Source organism: Schistocerca piceifrons, chromosome X, assembly GCF_021461385.2.
Source record: "Schistocerca piceifrons isolate TAMUIC-IGC-003096 chromosome X, iqSchPice1.1, whole genome shotgun sequence".
In the NCBI taxonomy this organism is placed as follows: Eukaryota; Metazoa; Arthropoda; class Insecta; order Orthoptera; family Acrididae; genus Schistocerca; species Schistocerca piceifrons.
This window is the reverse complement of record NC_060149.1, coordinates 362,815,935-362,840,583: the sequence shown is the minus strand read 5'-3', so window position 1 is coordinate 362,840,583 and position 24,649 is coordinate 362,815,935.

Here is a 24,649-nt window from a genome sequence, read left to right as displayed (position 1 = left end):
GAACTGCACGGCTGAAGAGTGATAAGTAAAGGGACAGAGAGGAGGGTGAAGGAGGAGGAGGAGGAGGAAGTTAGTGTTTAACGTCTCATCGACAACGAGGTCATTAGAGACAGAGCACAAGCTCGAATTAGGGAAGGATGGGGAAGGAAATCGGCCGTGCCCTTTCAAAGGAACCATCCCGGTATTTGCCTGAAGTGATCTAGAGAAATCACGGAAAACCTAAATCAGGATGGCCGGACGTGGGATTGAACCGTCGTCCTCCCGAATGCGAGTCCAGTGTGCTAACCACTGCGCCACCTCGCTCGGTGAGGAGGGTGGAGAAGGCGGTCAGAGAGTCGGGTGGAGGAGGTGGACAGAGAGAGGGGTGATATGTAAATAGACAGAGAGGGGGTCAGAGGAGGTGGACATAGAGAGGGGTGACAAGTAAATGGACAGGGAGGAGGGTGGATGTGGCAGATGGAGAGGAGGGTGGAGGAGGTGGACAGAGAGGGGGGTGATAAGAAAATGGACAGAGGGGAGCGTAGGAGGTGGAGGGAGAGGATAGTGATCCATAAATGGTCAGAGAGGAGGCTGGAGGAGCTGGTCAGAGAGGGGGATGGAGGAGGTGGACAGGGAGAGTGGTGATTTGTAAATAGACAGAGAGGGGGACAGAGGAGGTGGACAGAGAGAGGGATGATAAGTAAATGGTCTGAGGGGGGCGGACGAGGTGGACAGAGGGAGGAATGATAAGTAAATGGACAGAGAGAAGGGTGGAGGAGACGGACAGAGAGGAGGGTGGAGGAGATGGACAGAGAGAGGTGTGATATGTAAATGGTCCGAGGTGGGCTGACGAGGTGGACAGAGAGAGGAGTGTTAAGTAAATGGACCGAGGGGGCGGAGGCGATGGAGAGAGAGAGTAGTGATAAGTAAATGGGCAGAGAGTAGGGTGGAGGAGACGGACGGAGAGGGGGGTATAGGAGGTGGACAGAGAAATGGGTGATATGTAAATAGAGAGAGAGGGGGACTGAGGAGGTGAACAGAGAGAGGTGTGATAAGTAAATGGACAGAGAGGAGGGTGGAGGTGGCGGACAGAGTGGAGGATGGAGGCGGTGGACAGGGAGAGGGGTGATAAGTAAATGGACATAGGGGAGCTGAGGAGGTGGGGGGAGAGAAGAGTGATAAGTAAATGGACAGAGAGGAGGGTGGAGGAGGCGGTCAGAGAGGAGGGTGGAGGAGGTGGACAGAGAGAGGGTTGATATGTAAATAGACAGTAAGGGGGACAGAGTAGGTGGACAGAGAGAGGGGTAAATTGTCCGAGGGGTGCGGACGAGGTGGACAGATAGAGGAGTGATAAGTAAATGGACCGAGAGGAGGGTGGTGGAGACGGACGGAGAGGAGGCTGGAGGCGGTGGACAGAGAGAGGGTTGATAAGTAAATGGACAGAGAGTGGGGCAGACGAAGTGGAGAGAGAGAGAGGGGGCAAAAGGGAGATGGACTTATGGAGCTGGAATAAATACACACCCATGCAAAGCCAGGTGCTCAACTAGTCTGTCTAAATCGTAGGGAATCGTGAAAGAAACGATACATTTTTTCGGTTTGGCCTAAAATATACATTATGTTTGAGGATAAGTACTTCCGTGATATCGGTATGAGAGAACCATTACCGCTCTCTCCTAAGCTGTCGAAAGAATGATATCAAACGTATGTGTATGATCTGGTCTGCTGGGATGGTGAACATCGTCAGATTACTATCATGTGATTCTCAAGAGAGAAAGGGAAGAGGTGGAGATGGACATAGGGAGTGGGAGGAAGCAACGGACAAACTGCGGTGAGAGGAAGAGATGGACAGAGAGTGGCGAGAGGAGGATATGAACAGAGGAAGGAAGTCGGTGAGTATCGTCGCACAAATCTGGGAGAATATGTTGTCCGGTCCCATGGCGGCTCTCTGAATCAGATCTTTCGCTGTCCATTTAATAACATGAAACAACTATCGTCAGGGCCTCGAACGATATGGAAGTAGTTAAGACGTTCTTTCAAGAGCCGGTTTAGATGAATAAGTTAATTGATGAAATTTAAAAATGACCATTGTCGAGATATAAACACATGAAGAAGAAGTAGAGTGACATAAATGAATAATATGTCAGTTTTGCATTTTATGTTTAATATTTAGAACGTGCAGGACGAGCGAGAATGTGTTAAGACAATGAAAAATTACATTAGCGAAAACAATTAAATTTTTGTAATTTCTCATTGATACGGGTGAAATACATGAATGGAAAATAGGGTGACATTCATTGTAATGTGCGGTTCTTGTGTCGAATACTAATAAAATGAGAAATTTGCGAAATTTACTGCTGTGCCGGCCGGAGTGGCCGAGCGGTTCTAGGCGCTACAGTCCGGAACCGCGCGACAGGTATGGTCGCAGGTTCGAATCCTGCCTCGGGCATGGATGTGTGTAATGTCCTTAGGTTAGTTAGGTTTAAGTAGTTCTAAGTTTTAGGGGACTGTGACCTCAGAAGTTAAGTCCCATAGTGTTCAGAGCCATTTGAACCATTTTGAACTGCTGTGCCGCTGCTCAGTGTAAGGCTATAAATCCTTATCAAAACTGTTTTACAAGTGTAGCGATGCCGAGAATTCATTTGCATCCACTGATAAAGGTTTCTATTACTTACTACTGATGTAATATGTAACATAATTTGAATCGCTCACCGCACTTAACCGGAAGCACAGGAACCGTCTGATGTCGCGCGATGGCAAAGCAACAGGGTAGAGGATAGGAATATCTCAGAGCGTAAGACTCACACGTTAGACTCAGAGCGTTGTCTCCGTAGCTCGTCTAGGATTCTTTTGTGTGGAATCACGAAAACTGATGGTTCTTCATTCATTTCGTAGTAGTGCACTTGTAACTGTTGTGTCGATAGACGAGATGGTAATAAATACGATCATACATGTACAAAACTATAATACATTAATAAGTTTGTTAACACCTTGTAAACATAATATTTGAATTATGTATAACTTTAAATGCTGTAGGTTCTCCTGTGCTGTTGAATATGTAAGAGAGGTGGGGGCGGGGAGGGGGACAGTCAAATGAAAACGAGACACATGGGGAAAGTAAGTAAACTGTTTATAATTTCAACATTAATCGCCGTAACTGTCAATGCATTTATCCCCCTGTGAGTCAAGACGACCACTATCTTCATGGAAAAATGTCTATGGTTGTCTACGGAACCAGGGTTCACCCTGGCGTGCACCTCTTCGAAAGGTACAAATCTACCACCTCGGAAATTTTTCTTCAGGACTCCAAAAATAATATGGAAATTGCAGGGGAGAGATCACTATCGTGTGGAGGAATGCTTAAGGGCTTCCCAACAAGCCGACGGCAACATGTAGTCAAGGTTGTTTCGAGCACGCTGGGGTAATAAATTTAAACTTTATGCATGTTGTGACAGTTTTTCACGCATCTCAGTGTTTATAACGTCGTATCTCCTAAACTATGTGTCATACAATGTCATAATTTTTCAGGTACGTTCAGTGGTACATTTGAATACTGTCTGCAAAATGTGTAGCGAATACAGTTACTGGTAAAGAAGTAATAAATTAAAAGATCATTTCTGATGCTGCAGGTTTACTCCGTGAACAGCGAAAATTTAGCAAGCGATAAACTTTTCTCTTTCCATTATTTTGTGGAGGCTATCAGCGAGAAAAAGTTTCAAACAATGTGTGTAACTTTTGTTGCAATTCACTAAGTGCTCTCATTCTTAGACAGTAAGTGTGCTTTGTGCACCAAGTTTCGGTGAAATCGGTCAAGCGGTTAGCAGGAGACTTGGCACGTACATACATACTTGCGTACATCCATTTTTATACGCTGTCCAGTCCATTAATGTGACCACCTGTCAAAAATCTGAATAACCACCATCTGCAACGCGGACAGCTGCGAGACGTGCAGGAAGAGGTCGAAGCTGTTCTGTAAGGTACCGACAGGGACGTGGAGCATGCGTACTCCAGTGACATTGCCAGCTGCGCTAGGTTTCTCGATTGAAGATTCATGCCGCGAACAGCTCGATCAAAATGCTCCCACAGATTCTCGATTGGCTTCATATACGGGGAGATTCGTGGCCAGACAAGCACAGCAAACTCATACCGACGCTCTTCGAACCACGCACGTGCACTGCCAGATATGTGACTCGTTGCATTGTCCTGCTGGTAGATGCCATCGTACCGAAGAAAAACAAACTGCATATAGGCGTGGACATTGTCCCAAGGATAGATGCATACTTGTGTTGATCCATTGTGCCTTCCTGAATGACAAGATGATCCAGGGAGTGCCACAAAAATTTTCCTCAGACCACAATGCCTCCTGCGGAATGGAAACTTCCGAAGATTGTTGCAAGGTGTTTGCATTCAGACGTTTCACGCCGTACACGCCAGCAACCATCTGTCCTATGGAGCATAAAACGTGATTAATCTGAAAAGATCACGTGTCGCCACTCAGTGGGCTTCCAGCTCAGGTACTTGCGTGTTATTTCCTGCACTCTATGCCAATGAAAAAAACTCAATCTTGGTACATGCAGAGGCCTTGCACAGCAACGTTTGCTGAACGGTCGTTGAGGAGACAGTGTTGGTAGACCCTTTGGTTCATCTGGGCGGTTAGTTGCTAAAACGTTGCACGTCTATTCGCCCGTACACATCTCCACAACCGTCGTTCACACATGTCTTCTATGGCCCGTAGTTGACCACAGTTGCTTCGGCACCAATTTTGGATAGCGCCATTTTGCTAAAATGGGACGCGAACAGTTTACAAACTTCGCCACATCGGAAATGCTTCCACCCTTGGCCCGGAAGCCAATGATCATGCCCTGTTAGAAGTCAGATAAATCGCTCCGTCTAAGTATCACGACAACGACTGCACTATTGTCCGCGCCCTCACGGAACCTTCTATATACCTCCACTGTTAGTGCTGCCGCCTGCATCTGTGAGTGGTTTTTGCACGTTGACGTCGAGTACAGGCGGTGGTCACAATAATGTGATTGGACAGTGTAGTATAGAAGGATTTACGTAGCAGCTCTCGCAGATACGTGTGATTCATAGCATTTAGGAAGAGCTGCCGCCTTTCTTATAATATCCTGAGCTTTTCAGTTGGAATCTATATTTAACTGCAATTAACTGTAACTCATTGTCATCGTTCCTGGTCTTGATTCCCTACGATACAGCTGAAGTCACGAACTGTAACAATGCCTCTTTAAAGGACTCTCCGTTGTGAAATTCGCAAATGAACAGAAGAAGAACTGAAACTATGGTAGTAGGTCATAAACGATATCAAAGTAGATTTTGAGATTGACGTGTTATTTCTGAAAACACATTAAAACGTAATAATTTAACAGTATGGTAATAAAATTCAAACATTGGGATGCAAAGCTTCGTGATTTAAGTGCAGTTCATATAGAATATATGCTAGGAACAGTAAAAATATCATGTACATACATCCAGCGACACTTGCTTCGCAATCAGTTTAGGTCGCAACATAATTGCTGTTGCGGTTTATTTTTTTCGTACAGGGAGTTTGGATCGCCTCACCTGCTGCGTCACACTTTCCCAAGCGATGGTCGAGATGGGATTATTTCATTTGTCATCATGGTGATGAATAGATGGAGGCATCAAGTTTTAAAGTCGCAATTATGGCCAGATTATGGTCGGGGGCTATGTTAGTCTTTTGTCTAATCGGAAGACAACACAAATGTTAATATGTTAACAACAAATTTACAGTTAAAAATAAAAAATAGAACCCACTGACTTAAATTGCGACCTTCTGCCGTAATAGGACTCCGAACTGAAACGTGTAGCATATGATGTGTAATACAACTATATCGGTGAGTGAGAAGCAGAGTGTTATAATCGATTTTCGAATTCGATGAGTCCGGTCACATATCGAGCATCCTCTCCTTCAGCATGCCAGTGCCAGACCACACACGAGTGCTGCGACATCTGCAACAATCAGACGCCTTCTTCGCAATCTTCCATACATTCCCGACATGGCCCCATCCGATTTTCATCTGTTTCCAAAAGTAAAAGAACACTTTCGTGCCGGCCGGTGTGGTCGAGTGGTTCTAGGCGCTTCAGTGTGGAACCGCGCGACCGCTACTGTGTGTGATGTCCTTAGGTTGGTTAGGTTTAAGTAGTTCTAAGTTCTATGGGACTGATGACCTCAAATGTTAAGTCCCATAGTGCTCAGAGCCATTTGAACCATTTGAACACTCTCGAGTATTTCACTTTGCCAGCGTTGAAGTGGCGCAACCAGAGGTGAGGTTGAGTTTCCGTCAACAAAATCAAACATTCTGCAGGGTCAGTATCAACAAACTGGTGTCGCGTTGAGAGAAATGTCTTTATCGCCTGGGTGACTTTGTTGAGAAATAAATATGCAGATATGAAGAATAAATATGTAAAACATTAATAAAATTTGTTTTGTTTAAAAAGCTTTAAGAGTTTCCACACAAAAAATTCGGAGGCATTTCTCTTCATCACGCCATCTTAATTATGTTTTCCGCGCCCTTCACCGAGAATTATGCGAGTACTTTCAGTGCCTCATTCGTTAATTTAATGAGAATTATGTAGACAAGATCCATCGCTTGACCTGAATCGCTTTCGTACGCTGAGCTACACCATGTCTGATATTATTTTACTTACTATCCAGAATGTTCTGGCTCCAGTAGAGATTGTTAAATATGTTTATTTCCTTCATGTTCCACCTCTGTATTTTGAGGGAATCATCGATTATGAGACTCTCCCTTCCATAGCCAAGCGAGTACCTCATCCTCTCGGTGTCTTCTTATTCAACCGATTTTTCATATCTCACCTAAACAGTTCTTGAAGAACGAATGTACGGTGTGTTAAAAGAATGCTGGGTACAAGTTGCCCCTTTTCCTGTACATGGAGAATCCACACTTTTTCAAGATATTTATCATTTTTTGGTTGATTTAGGTGTGATAACGTGTCCTTGAAGCTCGAGAGACAGAAAGAAGGAAGAAAGGAAGGAAGACTGGAGTTTAGTGTTCCAGAGACGTAGTCATTAGAGACGGAATTGGCTGTCGAGGTACTTGTTGACTCGTTAATTGGCCTTCGTTGCGTCTTAGCTAATTTTCTACTCATCAAGGCATTCCTTTTCTCTCGGTCAGCTCGTGTGCGATTCTGACCTTTAATTGCGTTACTAGTACAGTTACGTAACTGTAACAGTTATCCATTCGTTGTCTGGTACCCGGAATCACCTCAACACTTTTTCTGCAGTGATCGTGGAGTATCAATTTGGTTAGGCACGTTACAACGTAGGGAAACAGAGATCAATATTAAAATAAAGGTATAAACAATTCATACATGTGCTGTTTTACAAAATGCAATACACTGTGCTGTCTGTGATAATGATATTTATTCTGCTACCACTTTCGGTCTTAAACCATCTTCAACAGCAGAAAACTTATTGCAGATTTAACACGTGTCATATGTGCTTTGACATAAGTTACTTCTGAAAACCATAATTGCCAATATAAATGGAAAATCGTAGCAAGATTACAATACGACGGCGCACTCACATTTTTACATACCGTTACAAAGGACAACTGTGCTCAACCTAGTACCTTGTTATATTTATGTTACTGCCTACATCTACCTACTTCTTCATCTACCTCTGTACTCCGCAAGCCACCTTACGGTGTGTAGCGGAAGTTACATCGTGTTCCGCTGTCACTTTCGTGCTTTTCTGTGTTAGTGAACAATAAACCACGTCGTGATGCTACCACTGGGGCTGGAAGAGCATCTTCGTGAGGATCTCGCGCTTTCTAAACGAGCCCGTACCGGTAAGCTCTCCTTTTCTTTGGACCTTCTCCGATTCCTGTATCAGTCCCCTACTTGGTAAGGACCCCACACTGAGCATCGATACTGAAGTATCAGTCGAACGAGGGTTTCCCCAGGTGCTTCCTTCCTGGGTAGACTACACTTCTTGATAATTCAACCAATGACTCTCAGTCTGGCATCGGCTTTTACGACGATTTGTTTTGTGTTGACATTTTACTTTACGTCGTTACCTACACAAGTTATAGTTCTAGATTCCTAATGAACGTATTATTTCCAAATGTGTACAGCATGTTTGTTTTAACTTAACTAAATATATCTGAAAGAACGTAGGTAACAAGAAAGCGTTCTAGGTGAAAAGCTAATATTAGTAAAAGGGACATCAGTTTGTGCTACAGTTGGCCACTTCCTAAGCACCCCTCCCGCTCGCGCGGGATCCAATTTATATTTTCATATGTATACCTACTATTTTTGTTGCATATTCAGATTCTGCACCAAAATAAGGTAAGATTTATTCAGACCATTGTTTTCTATTCGTGGTAGATGGCGCTATAGTCAACAAGTATCAAGTGTGCCTGTTTTTGAAATTAAGAACCGACACTTATGAATAATTACTGTTTTTCGATATTTCTTCGCTCTTGGTTACAACAGGCTTCTTTATTTTTTACTAAAAATCTGATTAAAAACGGGCATGTCAGTTTGTCACTAACAGCAGTACTAAAAATTTTGGTTTTAATTACAACTCTTTTTTACAAAACGAGTAATGTTTACTCGTAAAATTTCAGTTGCTTTGAAATTTTGGGTTATCACTGGAAACAGGAAAAGCGATCAGTGCTATTTTCAAAACAATGCCTACGGTTATAAACTAGCAACAAACACATGACGTAAGAGTCGGTACAGCATTGCTGAGATAATGGTGTACCTGTTGCCGTGTAGACGGTAGGGGTGTACTTGCAATGTGCAAGACTTGATCCCACTTGATCTTTGTGGTGGTTTCTCGGTGTCGTCCTTGGTCATCGGTTGTATTGCACTGAGCTGCCATTCCTAGGCTGGAAGTTTTTTTACGAAGTGTGGTGACAATGGCGTACAACGCTTCGTTAGCTTTAATAGATTAAAAATAAGGGGAGGCACAACAAATTTGCGACACCATATTAGGTGAAAACATTCCAAATGTCCTTTGGAAAAGAAGGTAAATTTGACTGATATACCTACTATTTTATTGATGTACTATAAACTTGGGATAAGAACTGAACCCTTAATTTTGCGGTTGCTTCAGGGTTAAAAATAGAAAAACTGATTGCAACCAAAAGTGGAGCTTTAGCAAAGTCATCAGCTTGTGACGTTTCGCTCTCGCAGTCCGAGTGCACGTCTACCTCATCTGCCCTATCATTGCTGCCACAGCTTTAACCTCATACCGAGATCTCGTACTCCACTTTAATGAAAATTTTTCACTCTTTGTTCAAAGGTTACGTTTATGACTGGAAATAAAAGCAAATAAAAACTGAAAATCGGCTATTTCGAAAACCGGTTATTCCGAGCGGCTTTAACATGCAGGTTAAAATGGAGACGAAAAGAACCGGTGCAACCGAAAACCGGTTGCCTCAGCGAAAAGCTCACCGTCCCTTGCTGCATTGTCTGCTGGGAAGTTTCTGATGTCAAGCCCCATTCCTCATTCTCCCAGATACGCCTATGATATTTTTTATTCCCAGAAGTGAAGTCAGTCGTTAAAGGGCAACATTTTGCAATATTTCAGGACATCCATGCAATTGTAACAAGTGATTTTGTTGGTACATCAGAAGATGAGTTCCAGAGATGCTATCAACAGTGTTATCACTGATGGAGTTATTGTGTGCAGGCAGAAGGGAGTTAGTTTGGATGCGATACGAGTGTAGTTGATTAAACATAAAAAATGGTGATTTTCCTAACCAGTCTCATTACTTTATTGATGCAACTCGTATTTCACAATCCCTAGTATAGGCTTTTAGGGGTTGCAAAGGGAACTTCGTAGAGAAATGTTTGACGGAGAACTCATGTCTGGAAATGTATTGTTTCGACGTAAAACAAGTTTGAAAATCGGGTGAGTTTCAAACCTCACACCTCTTGGTATGCACACAGTGCAAACAATAGCTCCGACATTGTTTCGGGTACTTGTGATCAAGTTCTGTTCTACATAATAATGGATATCCTCTTCAAAGGCAGAGTATGGTGCATTCGTGGAAAACAGCAGTCAGTTCTCCTGTGTGTGAACGTACTAGTTTCTCGCAGCTGTTATTGTACTCTTTGTCCATGCCTTGAAGGCCTATGCAATCTCGACCAGCTGCTGTCTCATCATCTGTCTTGCGGCATCATGCTTACTCGATATGGAGGGGCACTTTGTCAGCATACTGCTCTTCCGGCCGTTTCGCTCAGTTTCCAGGTTATGGAGCCACTACTTCTCATTCAGGTAGCTTTTCAATTGGCATCACGAGGCTGGGTGCACCGCATATCAGTCCTCCCACCGACGAAAAATCCTTGGCTATACTAGGAATCGAACTAGAGTCCTTCACATGGCAGCCATCAATGCTGACCACTTTTTTTCTTTTTTCTTTCGATCTGTTCTTGCATTCTTATGTCGTTAGTGGTTCTTTGCGGATGTTGTATGGCATCTTTCAAATTCTATCGATGAGCACTTCACTCACTTCTATTTATCACAGAAGGTGGCCAGTTCCCTGACCAAACATCTCGAGGAACCGCACCGCAAACACTCAGCTACGGAGGCGTAGTTCGCCGTTGTAGTTGGACGAAAATGGTATGTGACAGGGACTGACGACGAAGTCCTCTTCTCAGTTTTTGTGTGTACTGTGATGCAGGAAATTTGGAAGTGATGCCATATTCAAACTTATTTTATATCTAAACGGAGAATTTTCAGTCAGGGGCTCCTTATAAAAACGTTACCTACTTAGTCCCATTTACAACTCCTAGAAGCCCGTAATAGCAACTGTGAAACACCCTTTTTATTTCGTAATAGTCCTATAAGATTCCTTTGGGAAAAAAATAATTTTACGCCCGAAGATTTCTCTTCGTTAAGAACGGCATTCTGTGTTCTATTTGTTAGAAACTCTTCAACAGACCCACAAAGATATTCTAACATTTTGTAGGCTCACATTATATTCAGTAGATGACAGAGTAGAACTGTATCCAACATCTTCCAAAAGTCCAACAACCCAGCTTCAGTCTAGGTGCCAATGTCAAGTCTCGAGGCGAACATATCGAACTGGGTTTCACAATATCATTAGAAAAATGTACGTTCATTCCTATAGAGGAACTTTCCAGTCATCGGAAACATCATACAATACAAACGTAAAACATCTTCAGAAGTTTCAAAAGATACTGATGCCAGTAATACTGGCCTCTGTTCTATCACCTTTCTTGTAAATGAGAATGGCAATAAATAAGCTGTGGCGGTTCTGACACCAAAAGCATTGTTGCCAGATTCCCCCTTCCCCCACCCACCGTGATGTCATCAATGATGCCATCATTAACATCATGTGTTGTTGCCAGACGTCCTCAAATAGACCAAATGTCCTATATAGAAACTGGCAGGAAATTCAAAAAATGGCGGGAAATTCAAAATTTGGCACGAAATTCAAAATAGGCCAGTTGTGCTACAGGCTTTAACTCACTCCTACGATCTCACTTTGGAAGTAGGGCTGTTGTCCGAAGTATAAATTAGAGGGAAACCAAGATAGTGTAGTGTCCTGTTGAAATCCAAAATGGCGATCTGAGATGGCTGACCAGGAATATTGGCACACCTCAGTGAAGTCAGAGACAAAGATGGCGATCTAACATTGTTCACCAGGGATACTGCAACAGTCTGCTTTGTTGCCAGATCTCCTGGGTTTTCCTCAGCCTTCTTGCCAGTCTGAATTCACATAGGGTGTTATTCACAGCCAGAACAAAACGTGGTTGTTTTCCCTGTAGGTGCAGTCCTGTCTGTTAGACAAATGATGTTTTACTCCTGCCAGTGTGAGCATGTAACTATGTGAACATGCTTCTCACCCTAGCTGTGGCGGTTCTGACACCAAAAACATTGTTGCCAGATTCCCCCTTCCCCCCCCCCCCCACCGTGATGTCATCAATGATGCCATCATTAACATCATGTGTTGTTGCCAGACGTCCTCAAATAGACCAAATGTCCTATATACAAACTGTTTATAGTGGTCAGGTCACTTATAGAATTCAGTATAGCCACTGAGTTTTCCCCTCTCTGATGTCAAACATACAGCTTCTCCTAAATTAATGTCCAGTTTCCCTTAATTTGGATTTGTCCATTAGTGCTATGCTGGGAAATAATAGGGATATTTATATCCTTATTTAAACAAACATCAGACCGGAGTAAAGGCCCTCCATGTCCCACATGACTGTCACCCCTGGTTTCCGCCAGCGAATGAGCCCAGGCCACCCTAGGCCAGGCAGCCACTAACGTGCGTGCACTGCTTCCACGGAAAGTATGACGGATTGGTGACTCTAGCGTCAGCCACAGCGGTCGTCACGTTGACAGTAACTGGGCAGCACTCGAACTCCTGAAACCGTCACGTCACTGTAGTGCCGCCACTGCCACCACTTCCACATGCAAAAGCCGATGCCACACGCTGAAGCGTAAGCCTGACTACAGGTTTGCATTTCAGACTGCTCCACCCAAAACTCCACTATGCAGACTATTGCAAGAACCCAGTGCAGCTATGGCTGCTATCCTACCCAGCCCCCCCCCCCCCCCCAACCAACACTTATCAGCAGCTACAACTGATGGTCCCTGAGCCCTACTCCTCCATATACAGTGTGCCTTGCACAAGCATGAAGCTTCAGAGTACAGCCCAACCATGTGAATGATTATGATCACCAATGAGACCAGACTTGTTGTATTCTATTCACAGCTGAGACAAAAGATATTTTTTCCCTGGCATGTCCGTAAACATAGAGGTTGTTTTTCATAATGAGGTCAAAGGAAGTTTGTTTACTCTTACAGGTCGAAGGCTGCCTTTTAGATAGTGAAGTAAAACTCCTGGCTTACGCAGATGATATAGTGTTGCTCAGTGAAACTAAAGAAGAACTGAAACACGTGTACAGATATCTCAGGTACAGTGCCAGCAAAATGGGGCTTTTGACTGACCAAGAGAAAACAGAATACACTCCTGGAAATTGAAATAAGAACACCGTGAATTCATTGTCCCAGGAAGGGGAAACTTTATTGACACATTCCTGGGGTCAGATACATCACATGATCACACTGACAGAACCACAGGCACATAGACACAGGCAACAGAGCATGCACAATGTCGGCACTAGTACAGTGTATATCCACCTTTCGCAGCAATGCAGGCTGCTATTCTCCCATGGAGACGATCGTAGAGATGCTGGATGTAGTCCTGTGGAACGGCTTGCCATGCCATTTCCACCTGGCGCCTCAGTTGGACCAGCGTTCGTGCTGGACGTGCAGACCGCGTGAGACGACGCTTCATCCAGTCCCAAACATGCTCAATGGGGGACAGATCCGGAGATCTTGCTGGCCAGGGTAGTTGACTTACACCTTCTAGAGCACATTGGGTGGCACGGGACACATGCGGACGTGCACTGTCCTGTTGGAACAGCAAGTTCCCTTGCCGGTCTAGGAATGGTAGAACGATGGGTTCGATGACGGTTTGGATGTACCGTGCACTATTCAGTGTCCCCTCGACGAACACCAGTGGTGTACGGCCAGTGTAGGAGATCGCTCCCCACACCATGATGCCGGGTGTTGGCCCTGTGTGCCTCGGTCGTATGCAGTCCTGATTGTGGCGCTCACCTGCACGGCGCCAAACACGCATACGACCATCATTGGCACCAAGGCAGAAGCGACTCTCATCGCTGAAGACGACACGTCTCCATTCGTCCCTCCATTCACGCCTGTCGCGACACCACTGGAGGCGGGCTGCACGATGTTGGGGCGTGAGCGGAAGACGGCCTAACGGTGTGCGGGACCGTAGCCCAGCTTCATGGAGACGGTTGCGAATGGTCCTCGCCGATACCCCAGGAGCAACAGTGTCCCTAATTTGCTGGGAAGTGGCGGTGCGGTCCCCTACGGCACTGCGTATGATCCTACGGGTTTGGCGTGCATCCGTGCGTCGCTGCGGTCCGGTCCCAGGTCGACGGGCACGTGCACCTTCCGCCGACCACTGGCGACAACATCGATGTACTGTGGAGACCTCACGCCCCACGTGTTGAGCAATTCGGCGGTACGTCCACCCGGCCTCCCGCATGCCCACTATACGCCCTCGCTCAAAGTCCGTCAACTGCACATACGGTTCACGTCCACGCTGTCGCGGCATGCTACCAGTGTTAAAGACTGCGATGGAGCTCCGTATGCCACGGCAAACTGGCTGACACTGACGGCGGCGGTGCACAAATGCTGCGCAGCTAGCGCCATTCGACGGCCAACACCGCGGTTCCTGGTGTGTCCGCCGTGCCGTGCGTGTGATCATTGCTTGTACAGCCCTCTCGCAGTGTCCGGAGCAAGTATGGTGGGTCTGACACACCGGTGTCAATGTGTTCTTTTTTCCATTTCCAGGAGTGTATATGGAAATAGGCCGAGTCATAAAACCAAATAGTTACTTTGAAATTGACCAACATTCTAAATTCAGAAAATTTCTGCAGTTTAAATACCTTGGATCACGTTTCAACAGTAAAAATATCATAACAATGGATATAAACGATAGAATAGCCTCAGAGTCAAGATGTCTGTACTCACTAAGGACTAAGCAATGCACTAAAAAGTAAAGCTTTGTCAATCACCACAAAGATGAAGATATACAACACCATCATCTGCCCCGTAGCACTGTACGGTTCAGAAAGCTGGACACTTACAAAGAATGGAAGAGAAAAATGTTTTCGAAAGAAAAGTAATGAGAAAAATCTTGGGACGTGTGTTGGAGAATGACGTATAGAGAATTCGAAAGAACAAAGAAATTTATCAGCTAATGAAGCAACCCACTATCATCCAGAAATTAAAAAGTAGGAGACTGCGATGGGCTGGACATGTGGCTAGAATGGAAAACAACAGAATCACCAAAAACAGCATCTGAAGTAACTCTCCAGGCAACAAGACCATCGGACCGACCTCGTGCCAGGTGGAAAGATGACATAGAGAAGGACATCGCAGTATTAGGGATTTCCGCATGGTGGAGAGAGACTGCGAGAGATAGAAGGCGGTGGAAGCAGATAGTTGATGCAGCGCGTGGTCTACAGGGCCTGTGATCGCTGAGGTGAAGAAGAGAAGAAGTGATTTCCTCCTGCCAGCTGAAGATTGTGGTTTTCTCTCATTCTGTACACCATTATAAGTCGAAAATATACATGGAATTGATGCTATTTATAGCCAAGGCGAAGGATGTAAGCGTAAACCAGCTGGCTAATTCCAAGAGCCGACTAAGGATTTGTTTCACCCTACAGGTAGTGGCTAGTTTGCTATAAACACCGACGTGCCAAAGAAACTGGTATAGGCACTTGTATTCAGATACAGAGATATATAAGACAACAAGTTCAAATGGTTGAAATGGCTCTGAGCACTATGGGAATTAACATCTGTGGTCATCAGTCCCCTATAACTTAGAACTAATTAAACCTAACTAACCTAAGGACATCACACACATCCATGCCCGAGGCAGGATTCGAACCTGCGACCGTAGCAGTCGCGCGGCTCCGAACTGAGCGCCTAGAACGGCGAGACCACCGCGGCCGGTTAAGACAACAAGTGTCTGGCGCAGTTGTTAGATCGGTTACTGCTGTTACAATGGTAGGTTATCAAGATTGAAGTAAGTTTGAACGTGGTGTTACAGTAGGCGCAAGGGCGATGAGACACAGCATCTCCGAGGTAGCGATGAAGTGGCAATTTTCCCGTACTACCATTTCACGAGTGTACCATGAATATCTGGAATCCAGTAAAAAATCAAATCTCCGACATCGCTGCGGCCGGAAAAGGATCCTGCAAAAACGGGACAACAACGACTCAAGAGAATCGTTCAGCGTGACAGATGCGCGACCCTTCCGCAAATTGCTGCAGATTTCAACGCTGGCCCATCAACAAGTGTCAGCGTGCGAACCATTCAACGAAACACCATCGATATGGGCTTTCGGAGCCGAAGGCCCATTAGTGTATCCTTGATGACGGCACGACACAAAGCTTTACGCCTCGCCTGGGCCCGTATGTTGCCTGGTCGGACAAGTCTCGTTTCATATGGCATTGAGTGGATGGACGTGTACAGGTATGGAGACAACCTCACGAATCCATGGACCCTGCATGTCAGCAGGGGACTGTTCAAGCTGGTGGAGGCTCTGTAATGGTGGAGTTATATGGGACTCCTGACAGGTCTAGATACGATCCTTCCAAGTAACAGGTGTTGCATAACTGTTCGGATTTACTGTTCCAGTTTTAAGGCACCATACGATAAGCTTGTCAATACGAAAAAAGCGTATGGGGCCTGAAGATAGCAATACTGATTTGCCGAAACTGGTAACATTTGATATATAAAATAAAAATAACCCAATATATACGGCTGTTGGTAAAGTTTTTTTGGAATCGAGAAATACATACCAACCGATGTCTCCTGGCCATAATGGACCGACAGAGACTGTACTATTGAAAGGCTGGTCTCCGCCTCCTCAGACTGCTATAAGCATTCTATATCTCCAATAGAAAAGACGCGCGAAGATCACTCCGTTCTGATTGATCAGTTTTCTTTAAGGCCAATAGAAAAACATTATTCTCCGGCGTTAGTCCGCGCTTTTCATGACTAACCAATCAAGAATTGACACGTTTTCGAACTACTTTTTCCCGAAGTAAATATTTAACATTCTGATATTTTGTTTATACTTTACGCTATTAACTATTTTAATTTGCACTCGAATTAGCTTTCGTTTTACCATAAACCTACTTAACATGTAACGATACAAAATTCCCCGTCCTCTGCACTCCCACTGTCTTAAAGCTTTCTCACACTAGTTCGTACAGCACTCATCAGTACAACAAGAGTCTACATATTTATTTTAGACCACATTCACGCATCGTTCACACTATTAAAAGCATATACAAAACTTTACAAACATAAATAAACAAAAAAAGCCTACAAGAAATAAACAGAACAATTCACAAAAACATTCTGTTGACCTGTTTCTTAAATGCCTCTGTGCACTATTGGACGCTGGTGGTCACAATTCTTAACTACTTTATAGTTTTTTCTGTGTAGTCCTGTCTGCTACTGTCCTCTAGCAGATGAAAATTAGAACTACGTTCTCGACTGAACACGCTTCAGACCATCTGTCACCTATGCACGCATGAGTCATTCTCCCGATACATAGGCTCTAGACAGGAGCCATATAAGGCGCCGTGCCTCACATCTGCCTACCAAAATCGTCAGGATGGAGGTAAAAAAGGAGTGTAGCTCACGATGGGCAAATATCTATATTTCATTCGTCAAGCATTTGAGAATGAGAGCACTTAGTGACTTACAACAAACTTTATGCATCATTTCAAATCTTTACAAAACTTTTTCTCACTGCCAGCAAAATGATGAAAGGAGAAAAGTTTATAGCTTACTACATTCTCGCTGTTTATACAGTAATACTGCCACACCAGGCATCACATTTTAACTGATTACTTCTTTACTGCCAATTGTATACGTGAGACATCTTGCAGACAGTATTCATGTACGGCATGCCACTGAACGTACTTGAAAAATTTTATCATTGTACGACACATAGTACAGGAGAAATGACATCATAAACACTGTGATGGGTGCAAAACTGCCAGATAATGAATGGCTTTCAATTTATTACTTCTTTGCTATTAATTCTATTTAGAACACATTTCACAGAGAGAGCAACATATACCATTGAATGTACCAGCAAAATTATGTCATTGTACGACTGATAGTTTAGAAGCTACGTCGTCATAAACATTGAGGAGCATAAAAACGAAATTGCAGAGCGATATTCGCTACAGATGCAGGTGAAATATGTGTACAAATCGTGTGACATGTTCATACAGGGTGAAACTGCAAGTAAAAATCTCCTCCTAAACCCCTGGATCGATTTCTACCAATTTTGGTATACATATTACTCACTTTCTGGAAAGAAATACTGTGGGGTAAAGAATACCAACACTCTATTGGGTTTGGGAGATGGGCTGAGAAGAAATGGTTCAAATGGCTCTGAACACTATGGGACTAAATATCTGAGGTCATCAGTGCCCTAGAACTTAGAACTACTTAAACCTAACTAACCTAAGAACATCACACACATCCATGCCCGAGGCAGGATTCGAACCTGCGACCGTAGCAGTCCCGCGGTTCCAGACTGAAGCGCCTAGAACCTCTCGACCACACCGGCCGGCGGCTGAGAAGAGGTGGAGGAGGTGAAGAGATAGAGGGGTGAGAAAGAGGACACGGACAGGTGAGAGGAAGAGGCTGACAAAATGACAGGGAAGGAGGGGACAGACAGAGAGAGGGCAGAGGAAGACGAACAGAGAGAGGTCGAGGAGGAGATAGACAAAGAGAGGATCGAGAAGGAGATGGGTAAAGAGGGTGTTGAGGTCGAGATGGAGAGGGTAGAGGAGAAGAGTAAAAGAGAGGGTGGAGGGGGAGATGGACAAAGGGAGGAAGGAGGAGAAGAGGACAGAGAGGAGGGAGGAGGAGATGGATAGAGTGAGGAGGAGGAGAAGATGTACAAAGAGAGGGGAGAGTACGAGGTGGACCAAGATGGGGGAAGAGGCGGTGGACATGGAGAGAGGAAAGGAGGAGATAGATGGAGAGAGGGGAAGGAGAAGACAAACAGAGAGAGAGAGGTCAAGGAGAAGATGGACAGAGAGATGGAGGAGGAGTAGATGAACTAACAGAAGACTGGAATAAATGCATCCCCAGGAGGCACCGGGTACTTAACTAAAAATAAGAAATGAATATTTTGGTGTGGTAATCAAAGAATACATTGATTGAAACTCAGTCAGCGACTATAGAAGCTTGGAGATGATAATCACATATAAATAGCTTTCCTGTCAGATAATCAACCACCTAGAAAGTAAACAAAGATGTTTGGTCGATGTAATGTAATTGGTTTGGTCATAGTTGTTGTAGCACGTCCATTCCATAGATTCAACACAATCTTCTATCTCAGGAAATACTCTGAAATTGGGTTCTCCCCCACATATACACTCTAAGACAAAAAATAGGCGCTCTACGAAGGAATTATCCAAAGTGGACAGAAATCGGTAGATGTGATGTACATGTACAGACAAACTAAGGCTAAAATTTCCGAAAAAATTAGAAGATTTATTCAAGAGAAAGTGCTTCACAAATGCAGCAAGTTAGTAACGTGTTGCTCCACTTCTGGCCCTTATGCAAGCAACAATTCGTCTTGGTATTAATTGACTGAGTTGTTAGATGATGTTCTCCTGAGGGTTATCGTGCCAAAATCTGTCGAATGGGTGCGTTAGATAGTCAAATCCAAACCTGGTTGTAGGACCCTACCCATAATGCTATAAACGCTTTAGTCTGGGAAAGATCAGGGGAACTTTCTAGTCAGGGCAGAATTTGGTGAGCACGGAGACATGCAGCAGAAACTCTCGCTGTGTGAGGACGGATATGATCTTTCTGAAATGTAACCCCAGGATGGCTTAACATGAAGGGAAACAAAGCGGGGTGAGCCATGTTGGCTCGTTCTGTGTTTTAAATCCTTGCCTACTGGCGCAGTCCGCCTCTGTCTAGTCGCCAGGAGACGCCTTCGTGGCCCATTAGCAGAGTCTTTGGTTGTAGTTCCTAGGGGCAGCTTGTTGATGACGTTAGCGGTCAGTCGGTCGTAGCAAGGGCAGAAGGAGATAATGGCACATGTGACGTACGGCGGGCTGTGTATGCAGACTACGGGTACACGACTGTGTAAACGGCCGGTGGTCGGTAGAGCTGTGTTGCTCGGCAATACTTGGGCCTAAGGTCGACGCAGTCGATCCACCCTGCATTAAGGAGACATAGTTTCTGACATGGTCGTTGGAGCTCTGTTCATTTTCTAATGCTGTCTGGTCTGCCCTTGCGGGTAAGATACTCATTACTTGACTGCCGCATGTGCTCCATTGTTGAAGTTGCTCCCTCTACGCTGGATTCCCTGTGATTCTCCATCACTCTGTTTGAACAACTGAAGTTACCTTTTTGTGCCTCTGTTTGACATTATTTGAGTGCCACATTTGTGTGTTTTATAATTTTCTTTAATTACAATCTGAACAGATTGTAATTAAAGAAAATTATTGACATTGAACAATGTCTGCTTATTTGTCAGCTGCATCTGAAATTAATTGTCATATGTTCCAGGCCGTCACATGTATTAGTGCCCACTGAGGTCGAGATTGGACTGATTTGTAATGGAAGTTGTTGCTTCCTTGACTGATGTAGCTACTATAAAATTGCCTACAGCCTTGGTAAGCAAATGCTAGCGGCCAGCGAATCTTCGTTCTTTGTGTAATTGGGTTCCTTTACTCTGGTGAGATTTACGCTTTCATGAAAATTAATATTTGTTTCAAATATGACTACGATTGTAGTTGTTCGAATGCTAGCACTCAAGATTTACCTGTTACCTTCTAAGCCAGTTAAATCAATCTGTCTGAGGATAGGACGTGATTATTACATTAAATTGTTATATTTTATTATAAGATTAACCGGTTAATCATTAATAATTCTTGGTAAAATTGTGGTTGATGTACGTAAGGTCTGGTCGGGGCTTGGGGCCACGGAGCTTTGCTCTTGGTCGGAGCATTTTCGCATGTTCCATGATTATTAGGTATGATATACATGTTTGCTTGTTTTCTCTCGACCTTCCGAGCTGTTCGTAACACTTGGAGGCACTGCTCCGGGGTCTTATTTGTTAACCGCCGGTCCACGGGGCGTAGCCTGTCCGCGTCGGCTGTGTACGTACGCGCGGGCTGCGCCCCGCTTCCCGTCTCACTGTAGCCTCTGAGACGTTACGGCCTCCTGGTTTGCTACTGCATCCTTTATAAGTTGAGTTTCTATCTGGTAGCAATTGGGCGTTAATTTACCCAGTTGTGCCCGTTATTTTTTTCATCTTATCAGACCTGGCCTGCCGCACCTGGCCTGTCCGTAGTTTCCCTGTCTGAAGTTTTTTTTTTTTTTTTTTAACGTAATAGTTTTAATGTTGATATAATGCTCAGTTGTAAAGTGGTATTTTATTATTATTCCACGCTAGTATCTTTAATATGCCATGGAGCCTTCCTGATTCGTTGAAATTTCTCAAATCAAGTAATTCACTTTAGCCAGGGATGAAAGAAATTTATCTTTTTTATTTAGTTATATTGAAACTATTGTGTGTTGTTTATCTGTAAATCTGAATTCAGCAGTTTCAATTTTTAATGTATGTTTGAACAATGCTCAATATTTATGGTGGTAAGCTGGCCGGAGTGGCCGCGCGGTTAAAGGCCCTACAGTCTGGAACCGCACGACCGCTACGGCCGCAGGTTCGAATCCTGCCTCGGGCATGGATGTGTGTGATGTCCTTAGGTTAGTTAGGTTTAAGTAGTTCTAAGTTCTAGGGGACTTATGATCACAGCAGTTAAGTCCCATAGTGCTCAGAGCCATTTGAACCATTTATGGTGGTAAGATTCAATAGTAATGTGTTTTGTCAGGCTGTTGAATTATAAGGTTTGTCTGTGCAATTAAATATTGTTGAAGTTTTGTGAAGTAACAAATGACTTGCGATAAATGGCCTGCACCTTCCCATGCCAGTTTAGTTGTTCCCTTATCCTGAGGCGTCCACTGACATTTAAGTGGGCGTAGAGCATTGTCGATGTACCACTGTGCTGGAAACGTGCAGCCGATTACAATCAGTGGGATCCTGCTATGAAAAGAAACGACACCTCTGACCACCGCTTTTGGTTGTAGGGCAGTATGGCAGGCGACACTCAGGCTGTTCTGGGCGTGTTCAGACGCATGTACGGCCTGGAGTCTCACCGAGTGGAGAAGAATTGTCTTCAGTGGCGATTCCCGCTTTGAATTTAACCCCAATGACTGGCGAAGACGTGTCTGGGCACACCCTGGGCAGCAGTGGGTTGACAGACTCTGGCCGTACGGTCTGACAACCAGGAGTGATGATACGGGGTGACATTTCTTTTCATAGCAGGACACCTTTGATTGTCACCCGCGGCACCCTTACAGCAGAGCGGTACGTCGACGATATTCTACATTCCATTTTGTTGCCATTCGTGGTAAGCCATCCTTGGCTTACATTTCAACTAGATAATGCCCGTCCGCACACTGCCAACGAGAGTTTCTGCTACTTGTTTTCGTGTTTGCAAACCCTACCTTGGCCATTAAGTTTTCCGTATCTCTCCCGCTTGAAACGTTATGGACAGTGCTCACCAATCGCTTCCCACGCCCGGGTTCCCGGGTTCGATTCCCGGCGGGGTCAGGAATTTTCTCTGCCTCGTGATGACTGTGTGTTGTGTGATGTCCTTAGGTTAGTTAGGTTTAAGTAGTTCTAAGTTCTAAGGGACTGATAACCATAGATGTTAAGTCCCATAGTCCTCAGAGCCATTTGAACCAGTGCTCACCAAACACTTCGGGATTTTGACGACGTAACGCACCAGTTGGACAGAATTTAGCACGATAGCCTTTATGAGCACATCCAACGACTCTGTTAATCAATAGAAGCCGAGTAACTGAGTCTATAAGGGCCAGAGTTAGACTAACATGTTACTAACTTGCTCAATTTGTGAAGCTCTTTCTCTTGAGTATATCATTCAATTTTTATGAAACTGTAATCATTCGTTTGTCTGTGGAAGTACATCGGATCTATCGATTTCCTATTCGGATAATTCCTCCGTAGTGCTTCCTTTTTGTGTTAGAGTGTAGCTGCTGTACATCGATCACACACTTTTGGATATAGAAGAAAAAATCTTTCGAACAAAAGGGGCTTAGCTTGAGGGAGGACGTGGTGTGATGTTCATTATTTTTCATAGGTGGAAAGGAAGAGAAAACGTAATAGTCGACTTCGATATTTTAAATGGGTGGGCATGTAATATTTTTACCTTTTAATAACACATTTGAAAACACGTACAATGCGTTAGGTTCTGTTAGATTTGGTTATGTAGGTGGGTCCGTTGATCATGGAGTATCAGTGACAAAGAACAGGCACACTGCATGGTTGCTTTAGTGTAGAAGTTACATAGAATGTAAACAACATTTCATTTACTGCAGGTTTAATGTGTTTATCTGTTGCACGAAGGCCATCGAATGTAAACAACCTTTCACTCACTGCAAGGTTCGTGTGTTTTCTGTTGCATGAAGATCATTAGTCTGTGGTTTACTGTCGTAATGAGTAGACAATGTCTTCATAATTTTATCAGATCTTCAGAAGAAGCTGAGAAAACGTATATGGTTTTTATTGACGGCGAATGTCGCCAATATATATGAAAGCAACAGTGCCACTGTATGCTGAGAGATATCTTGATCGTCCAACACCTTCTCGACCTACCTTTGCAAACATAATACAAATATACCGGGAAACTGGAAACGTCGATAAAAAAATAAGAAAAAGTATATGAGAACGGAAATGGCTTCAGATCAGAAATCGGTGAGTGACATGCAACTGACACCTTAGCAGTTGTACCACAAAGTCCACATGTTAGTACAAGGCACCTTGAACGTGAGGGTGGAATCAGCTAAAGAAGTTTTCTACGAATACTGCATTTCAACAAATTTCACCTATAGCACACATTACTTCATCAGGAGTCACATGGCGATGACTTTCGACGAAAAGTACATTTCTCTGAATGGAGGCTACGGAAGCCGCAAACAGATGGCATGTTTTTGAGAAAAATGTAATTTACAGATGAAGGATCATTTACAAACCATAGGTACCCCACAGTGGTTGAAAGAAATGGACAAACATAGACATTGGTCAGTCATCGTGTGGTACGGTATTCTAAATAATCGAATTTTTTCTCCCCATTTTATTGATGGGAACTTAAATAGTGTGAAGTATTTTGAATTTTTGACAGAGGTGCTACCATTATTACAATAAGACATCCAAGTGGACATACATGTTATCTGGTACGAATACAATGGAGATCCAGCCCATTATGCACAGAGAGTTATAGATTCTCTGAACAAGTGGTTTGAAGATCGTTGGATTGGTCGGTCCAGCTACACAAAATGACCTAACGTCCCCGGACTTTTACTTGTGTGATAAATAGAAACAAGTTTACAATGAAATTCTAACCACTCACGAAGACATGAAAGGTCATATTGCACGAGCTTGTTCTGCTATCATCTCGGATGAAATTCAGCGTGCACTATTGTTCTCATACAGTGTTTTGCAGCATGTATGACTGCTAAAAATGGTTCAAATGGTTCAAATGGCTCTGAGCACTATGTGACTTAACATCTGAGGTCATCAGTCCCCTAGACTTAGAATTACTGAAACCTAACTAACTTAAGGACATCACACACATCCATGTCCGAGGCAGGATTCGAACCTGTGACCGTAGCAGCAGCGCGGTTCCGGACTGAAACGCCTAGAACCCCTCGGTCACAAACCATTTAAAATAACAAAGTTGACTATCATATCTCCTCTACCCTCACACCAACAAATTTTTGAACACCAGACTATCACCCCCTTCAAGCTAAGTAGCTTTTATTTGAAAGATTTTCTTCTGTCGCTAAAAGTGACTGTGTTATTCAGGTGCCTGTCTTAGGCGTCTCACCCTGTATGTATAATACTGATAAGTACTGCTTTCAATTAGCAATGTGGGATCTGCGAGTTAACCTGA